The following is an 8,921-nucleotide window of genomic DNA, read 5'->3' on the forward strand; positions in this document are numbered from 1 at the left end:
CAGCCCTGCGGCTGTCAGTTAGTTCAGGGCCTGCTTCAGATCCCCTGTCCCCTTCTCTCTCTGCCCCTCCCCCGCTCATGCTCGCTCACACACACGCGCACTCTCTCTCTCAAAAATAAACCTTAAAAAAATTTTTAGGGGCACCTAGGTGGCTCAGTCGGTTAAGCGTCCAACTTCGGCTCAGGTCATGATCTCATGGTTCGTGGGTTCGAGCCCCGCGTCGGACTCTGTGCTGACAGCTCAGAGCCTGAAGCCTGTTTCAGATCCTCTTTCCCCCCTCTCTCTGCCCCTCCCTTGCTTGTGCTCTGTCTCTCTCAAAATAAACTTAAAAAGTTTTTAAAAATAACGTCAATCTGGTGAAAGACAAAAAAGACAAGGGGACTATTTTAGATTAAGAAACTAACAAGACATGGGAATGCAAACTGGTGCAGCCCCTCTGGAAAACAGTATGGAGGTTCCTCAAAACATTAAAAATAGAACTACTCTACGACCCAGCAATTGCACTACTAGGAATTTATCCAAAGGATAAAAAAATGCCGATTCAAAGGGGCACATGCACCCCAATGTTTATAGCAGTGCTATCAACAATATCCAAAGTATGGAAAGAGCCCAAATGTCCAACAACTGATGGACGGATAAAGACGTGGTATATATACAATGGAACACTACTCGGCGATGAAAAAGAATGAGATCCTGCCATCTGCGACAACATGGATGGAACTGGAGGCTATAATGCTAAGTGAAATTAGTCAGTCAGAGAAAGACAAAAATCACTCATATGAGGACTTTAAGAGACAAAACAGATGAACATAAGGGAAGGGCAGCAAAAATAATATACAAACAGGGAGGGGGACAAAACAGAAGAGACTCATCAATACGAAGAACAAACTGAGGGTTACTGGAGGGGTCCTGGGAGGGGGGATGGGCTAAATGAGGAAGGGGCACTAAGGAATCTACTCCTGGAATCACTGTTGTACTATAGGCTCACTAATTTGGATGTACATTAAGACAAATAAAAAATGAAATAATAAAAAAAGAAACTAACAAGGCATGATAATCACATGAAATATGTGAAACTGATGGGATCTTGAAAGAGAAAAACAGAACGCCAAACAAAATTGGGAAAATGTTACGAAGCACCGTGTGTCAGATATTATGGCACTAGTGGTCACTTTCTTAGGGATTGATAAAGGCATTGTGGTTTCAGGAGAATATTATCATCCTCCAGAAATGCCTGCTGAGGTTTTGTAGAGGTAAAGTGTCATGATGTCTGCAACCTACTTTCACATGATTCAGCAAAAATAAGTGTGCTGTGTGTGTATGGGTGGGTGTTAGAAACGGTGTGAATGCAACTGTCACAAAGTTTTAACCATTAATTAACATAGAAAAGTCACAGGTGTGGGGCGCCTGGGCGGCTCAGTCAGTCAAGCATCTGACTCTTGATTTCAGCTCAGGTCATGATCTCACAGTTCGGGAGGTCGAGCCCCATGTCAGACTCTGTGCTGACAGTCCAGAGCTTGTTTGGGATTCTCTCTCTCCGTCTCTCTCTGTCCTTCCCCCCGGAGTGCTCCCACCCATGCTCGCTCTCTCACTCTCTCTCTCAAAATAAATAAATTAAAAAAAAAGAAAAGAAAAGAAAGGTTACAGGTGTTTTTGTATTAGTGTTTTGGAAGTTTGGGGGGGGGGGGGACTGGTAAGATGGGGCCAAAAGCAGAGCCCGGCGCCACTAGAGACCTCTATCAGGGTGAAACTGATCAACATCCTTTGAGGGCTGAACAAAGAGCTGTGTCCTAAGTGCCCTCCTTAGCCCACACTTCTCCGTAGTATCCACAAGAGTATTATGAAAAAAAATTGCAAGAAATGTTGACATCAAGGTACCAACTACCTCGGTGCAGCATTTCCTTCTACCGTCTGCCTACCATTCTAACCCAGAACAGGGCCTGGGCAGCGGCACGCGCTCAGTTGGTATTTGCTGAGTGCCCAAATCCCCGTGTCACCTAGCTCCCCAAATGGCAGCAAGGCTGGTTTGCCCTAGTGTCTTGGCAACACAAGGGTTGTCTGCCTGTTCTGCTCATCCCCGAGGAGAGGAGGCAGGGGCTAACGAGGCCTCGCCGGGTGGTTAATTATGCCCTGCTCACGGCTGCCGAAATGCTTCAAGTACGTCTTATGCCAACTGGGTGGCAAGCCTCTTGGGGAGAGTGACCAGTCTTGTCTTTGGAACCCCCACCGCCTAGCACGGCGCTCTGGTAGGGCTGACAAAATGCGGGGCCCAACTTTGGCCCGGAGAAGTGCCCTCCAATCCACACCCCACCCTCGGCCCTCGTGGGCTTCCCTGTCTTCCGTCAGCGTGCTAATTTGTTCTCCCCAGGCTGGAAAAAACAGGAGGACGATGGACTGAGAAAAACCTCATTTGAGCTGACTTCCTGTGGGCTCAAGAGTGGTTCCCAAGCCAACGCTGTGTCTCCTGCTCCCCTATGCCACTCTTGGACGTAGGCAAGTCTTTCTCGGCCAGTACATCGGTGTTTATAAAGAGCTCAGGGGCGGCTTGGAAAGACAGCATAAAAAGAGAGAAGAGAAAAGCAATGCTTCTGTGTAGGCCCCCCCCTACCCCCGCCCACTGCCAGCAAGATGAAGTCGTCAAGCCTGGACCTCTCTTTCCCCATCCGCATTCACACAGCCCTGGCCCTTCCTCTTCCCATCCTGACCCTGGTCCCTTCTCTCTGCTTCTGTGTTTCTCCCTCCCTCTCAACCTCTCCCTTTCTCGCCCACTCTCTAGCACACAGACACACACACACATACACGAGAAGGACAAAAACGCACAAATGAAAGGTAAACTGTGCGTGGGAATACACACAAAGGGGCCAAACAAAACTCCTCTATGGTGAGAGATGTTCGAACAAGGGGGCACGTGCCTAGTATAGGCAGACGAGGAAACTTTAGGGATGACCCAAATATTCTCTGTCTCAAGCTGGGTGCCGGTATCCCAAGTGTATACAAATGTTAAAATGTTTTGAGTTGTACACTTAAGATGTGTGTTTTCGGGGCGCCTGGGTGGCTCAGTCGGTTAAGCGTCCGACTTCAGCTCAGGTCATGATCTCGCAGTCTGTGGGTTCGTGCCCCGCATCGGGCTCTGTGCTGACAGCTCAGAGCCTGGAGCCTGCTTCCGATTCTGTGTCTCCCTCTCTCTCTGCCCCTCCCCTGCTCATGCTCTGTCTCTCTCTGTCGCAAAAAAAAAAAAAAAAAAAAAAAAAAAAAAAGATGTGTGTTTTCCTGTAGGTAAGTTCATATCTTACACCTGTTCTCATGGGGGAAAAAAATCACAAAGAGGCCAAAAGGTTAAACAAAACAACTTGGGGGGGGGGGGGCACCTGGGTGGCTCAGTCGGGTTAAGCGTCCAACTCTTGATTCTGGCTTAGGTCATCATCTCACAGTCATGAGATCAAGCCCCGAGCTGGGCTCCACACTGGGCATAGAGCCTGCTTAAGAGCCTCTCTCTCTCCTTCTCTCTCTCTCTCTCTCTCCCTCTCTCTCAGAAAAACCCCAAGTCACCTGTAGGATCAAGTGGGGGAAGAACAAAGTGAGAAGAGCGACAGAAGAGGGAGAAAATGAAGAGAAATAAGAAAGGCTACAAGAGAAGGAGGAAATAAAGGGAAGCCCGGGTAAAAACACAAAGCGAACGAACCCACGTGCCCACCGCCTCTCTAACCCGCTCAGCACAGAGGGAAACGGCAGGGGACGCAGGCACAGGGCAAGCGCTGGCAGTGGGGTGGTCAGCCCAGGGCACAGCCGACTTCCCCAGCAATCACTGCTCATTAATCATCTATCGGTACGGCCCCTGCGCGGGTGCAGGCGATCCACGACCTCGGGCACCGACGGCTCCCGCTGGGGCCCCCCACCCCCGCCCCCACCGCGGCCAGGCCCTCCTGCTCTCATTCCCACCCAGGGCAACCTTGCTTTCCAGCTCCCACAATTCTACCCCGGGAGTCACTGCTTTGTTTGCTGGCCACGGGGAGGGGCCTCCCGCCAAGCCCAGTGGAGCCTGAACCCAGAGGTCCCATCCGCCCCTCCCGGAGCGGCACCGCGCTCCGCCCCGTCCTGGGTTCCGCTGGCAGGCTGCCCGGCCAGGCCTCACAGACACGCACTGGCTGCGGCCCAGCTCCCCGGGGCCTTGGCCCCCCGCCACCAGCCCCTCGTAGCCCTGGGCCCTCCTCTCGTGCCAACCTGCAGCTGCAGCTTCCCCACCCCCCACCCCTGCCGGGGCTGGGCACCTCCCTGGGGGCTGGGCAGCGGTTCAGCTGCGGCATCAATACCTTTGGATGAGGAAGCGACACCAGCCGGCACACCCTGCGTGTGCTTTCAAATCTGCCAACGACTCCAGCTCCTGGGGGCTGGGAGCATCCTCCGGGGGGCCGCAGCCTCTGCGGCTGAGGCCACTCACAGGGTGGGCGCCAACACTGCCTTCGGATCCCCTAGGCAGCCTTTAACCAGAGTCTGGCAAAAAATGCCGGTGGGCCCGTGGCCGTTCCCTGCTCTAGTCGGACCCCTCCACCAGTGCCTGGGTCTCTCTGGCTCCGGTTAAGTGCTAGAACCCAGTGGCCAAGCACGCCAGCTCTTCTGTCCCAAGGAGAATCTCGGCCCCACCCATTACCCTGTGGGCTGTGGGCACGGCCACACCCCACGCCGACGTCTATGCACCTCGGCTTCCTCCGCTGTGAGACGGGAGCACTAGCAGAACCTCACGGGGCTCGCGGGAGAGCGAGCACACGAAGTGACCGGCAGCGCGGCACTCGGTGAATAATCTGTGAACACAGCCAGGCCTCTTATGGGGGCAGCTCGCCTCGGTCTACCTGAAAGTTGGCACGACCTCGGTCACTTTTAACCACCTTATGTGCGCAGGCCCGAGGACCCCCTTTCTGGCCTCTCCCATGGGGCTCAGCTGCCTCCTGCAAGCCCAGAGCCGAGGCTGCACCTCTCGGAGGGGGAAGGAGCTGGCCCGCCCAGCCCAGGCCGCGCCGGCTGTGGCAAAAAGCCTGCCACCTGCTCCGGTGCCAGCCCCGCTGGGGCCTGTTGGGGCCTGAGTCGGCCACTCCCTGGGAGGGGATCCCCTGCCCCACGGGGCTGTGGTGCAACCAGCAGGGCTCAACCTGTCCCAGTCCTGACACGGTAGAACATGAAGTTGCCACTGTCACCGCCCTGCCCCCGACAAGTTCAGGAGGGGCTGTGTGCCTGTGCCTGCGGGCCTGCTCACACAGGGGGCCCGGAGGGCCTGGGGGATGCTTGGTACCTGCCACCCGGAAGGGGCACAGGGACCCTCCTTCTCTGAAACCACTGTGGCCACTCATAGGTGGGAGGTAGATGTTCTAAAGATCTAGGGAAGTCTGGTTTCCAGTTTGACTTGTCAGGCCTGGGGCCCCTCCCTTCCCCAGATCCCAAGAAGTCAGGAATCCATTTCCCCATTTGCAACCAAGTTCTTCCTCCTTGAATCCCACTCTGGGCTCCAGACTCCTGGCCACCGGCCCACAAAGGGAGAGAAGGCCCAGGCCAGCGCCCTTCCTCCACCCCAGGGAACTAACCTCCTTTCCAGAAGCCTAAGGCTCTCCCTTCCCAAAGATGAGGGGCTCTTTGACCCCTGTGGTCTCCCGGTCGCCTCAGGTCACCCAGTTATCCCCCAGAGAGACGACCTTGTTCTTGGTTCCCGTGCTTCCTGCAGGGTGGACCGAGGCAGGCAAGCCCACCAGGGTGATGCGGGAGGGACCGGTGGCTTCCACTGATTACCTGCAGTTCCAAAGGCCGCACCATTGCCCTGCTTTGCCCGGGGGGAGGGAGGTGGACCCACCCACCACACCCTAAAGCAGTGGTGTCAGGAGACAACATCACAGAAAGCAAAGATCCGTGCTTGGACAGTTATCTTGCATACCAGTCACCCAGCCCATGACCCCGGCAAAACCACTGATGCATTGTGAGTAAGCCCTGGGCTAGAGTACGCTATGAGGCTCCCAGGGGGCCCAGCTTGTCCCAAGCAGAGGAGGGCTTCTGAGGGCCCCGGGCCTGGGGCCTGGACCACCCAGCTGCGTAGGCATTGCCCCAGCTCCCCCAGCTGTGCTTTCCACAAGGACCCCATAAACCCCCTGAATGAGAGCAGACTCACCTTGATCTTCCCAGGAGCTTGTTCTATAAGTGTTGCCTTAGTTCTTTCATTACAGCCTATGAGCAGCAAAGCAGAGCGGGGGGCCCCTTAACCCCAAGGGTGGGCTTCAGGGAGCTGAGAACCCCAACAATGAAACGTCGTTTCTGGTGAGAGGGATCAGAGCTTTCCTCTGATTTTAAAAAGATCGCTATTCCCTTGGGGCACCTGTGTGGCTCAGCTGGTTGAGCCTCTGACTCTTGATTTTGACTCAGGTCATGATCCCAGGGTCGTGGGATCGAGCTCGGTGCTGGGCTCTGCCCAGAGCATGGAGCCTGCTTGAGGTTCTCTCTCTCTCTCTCTCTCTCTCTCTCTCTCTCTGTCCCTATCCCCTGCTTATATTCTCTCTAAAATAAAACAAAATATAATAATAAAAAATCCCCCTCCCCGCACACAAAAAAGAACCATTTCCACGAGATGTGCTAATCTGCAGACACAGGGACCTTCTAAAATCAGCCTTTATCAGGTAAGAAGAAATTATATCCCATTTTGAAGTAGTTTTATAACCTTGACACGAACTGTTTGGCAAACTATTCTCACGTGAAGCCAAGTTCTACCTATAGTTAGAATTGCAACCAGGGTTTTGTCTCAAGGTACAGCCATCCTCCTCTTGATAATATAAGCCACTGTCCCTTCCCTTCCTCCTCTCTCCCATTTTCCTTCCCTCTTCCCTTCCCTCCTTCTTTCATTCACTCAACAAAGTATTTCTTGCGCACGTGCTACTTGTCAGCGCTGATGAGACTGAAGGAAACTGACATGGTTGCTGCCTTCCTATTGCTTACAGTTTACCAGGATCCCTTAAACTGTTCTTTCCAGGGAATACCCATCCTGGTCCACATTTGTCCAGACACTTTCACTCACTCCTTCCTTTGTCTCCCAACAAAGGTATCAGCCAGGGCCCCCTCGGCAGAACCCCAGAAGTGCTCCCAGGAGGCGCAGGCTAGACTCCTGGATATTTTCAGCTGATTTCCGGAGCTGCCCCTCTGGGCTCCTGCTGCACTGTGCTCACTTTTCCAAAAAGGCACTCGCTGTGCTGTAGTGAAACGCTCACCGACACATTGCATCCCTCTCTCGCCATCTCTTCTACAAGCTTTTTGAATGTAGGGGCCAGGCCTGCCTAACTCAGGTTTTTAATCTCGAGCCCCAGCGCAGAGCTGAGAAGCAGCGGGTACCCAGTAAATGTTTAATAAATGAACAAATGAGTTTTCTGCTCTAGCTGACTGCCTCGAATCACTTCCAAATGATTCATTCAAGTGTTCCTTCCTGGATCTCTTTTCCCACCCTCCTCTCAGCCTTTTCAAAGGAAAAAGCACTTCACTGATGTGGGAAGTCTTACTTCCCTGCTTTAGGGCAGCCAAAGGGTTTCTTCCTCATCTGTCTGAACAGATTTGTTGGCTTCAAAAGACATGGTATTTTGGAGAGCTGCTGAATGCTTGGCTCCTGGAGGTTTATTTCAGGCAATCATGTCAGATATCGCATTAAAACAAGAGCCCAAGGCACAGGACCTACATGCACGAGGTAGAGAGCAGCTCTTTCCACTCTCCCCAAGGCTCCAGCCTCCGTGGTCCGTCTTTGGACCACCTGTCAACAAAAGCTTGAGCCCTGGCTTGCAAAGACACATATCCCAGATTTCCCCGAGCTTCAGTAAAATAACCACCAAAGGCGACAACCACGGGCCTGCAAGTCAGGATACAGGGTTCAAACGGTGACCTTCCCAACCCACTGTCATCCTGGGAAGTAGTTTAACTTCTCTGGGTCCAGTTTCTTTTATGAAGATGAGAAGATGGAATCAGATGGATTCCTAAACCTCTTCCAGTTCTAAAGCATCAACGGGGAGGGGGGCGCCTGGCTGGCTCAGTCGGTGGAGCATGTGACTCCTGATCTCAGGGTCATGAGTTGGAGCCCCATGTTGGGTATAGACATTACTTAAATAAATAAAACGTAAAAACATAAAAATAAAGCATCAATCGGAAACATAACTTTTTTTGAATCACGAGCTTCGCCGCTCTTGTGGCATTGGACGCTTACAAGAATCCTGTGACTCATAAATCAAATTACCTACTCACATTCGTGTTAGGAAACGTGAGCAGTGGGCTCACGACCTTCCCCAGGTGATCCAGAGCTCCCGGGGTCTTTTTGCCAGACCAGAATGACGGCACAGTGGCCACCAGAGCCGCCTCATTTCCAGGATCCCAACCAACCGTCTTTCCTTCCTAACCCCCACATCCACGTGTCACTCAGAAACAGCCATGACAAAAACCCTAACTCAAAGGCCCCACGACTTCCATTCTGAGGAGGGACCCGGGCTTTTTCCAAATCCCAAACGACTTCCCTCCCGCCAGCGCTCCTGCCTCTCTTTCCACTCCAGATTTGGGAGCAGGGAGCAGGGGAGCAGGAGTAAGACACCGATTAAAAGGCCTCCGCGCAAAGGCCCCGGGTGGCCATGGGAACGAGGGCCCAGCCTCCGGCGCTGCCATGGCAACGCGCTCCCCCAGTGGCCGGCGCCAGTGCCCATCAGAGCGTGCAGGTGGCGCCCTCTCGGGAGAGGGGCCCGGCGGGAAGCGGGGGCGGCGGCGGCCTCCCGGTCTCGCCCGGGCCCGCCCCCTCCCGGGCCCGCGGCTCCCCGCCGCCCCGCCCCCTGCGCCTACCTGCGAGGGTCACGGCCCCCGCGCGACCACCGCCCACGGCAGGGCCACCTCTGGGCCGCGGCTCCTCTTCCCCAGTCGCCCTCAGGCTC

General features: G+C 54.1%; 1 protein-coding gene across 1 annotated transcript in view; it reads right to left on the bottom strand.

Moving 5' to 3' along the window:
- The window catches only part of SEMA4B (semaphorin 4B), a 39,511-nt gene extending 30,590 nt beyond the window's left edge, over positions 1 to 8,921 (bottom strand). The window contains exon 1 of the mRNA XM_019460269.2: positions 8,833 to 8,921. The gene's annotated coding sequence lies outside the window, so the exon portion shown is untranslated. The remainder of the gene's footprint in view (positions 1 to 8,832) is intronic.

This window comes from Panthera pardus, unplaced genomic scaffold, assembly GCF_024362965.1.
Source record: "Panthera pardus isolate Hobbes unplaced genomic scaffold, ASM2436296v1 HiC_scaffold_23, whole genome shotgun sequence".
Classification (NCBI taxonomy): domain Eukaryota; kingdom Metazoa; phylum Chordata; class Mammalia; order Carnivora; family Felidae; genus Panthera; species Panthera pardus.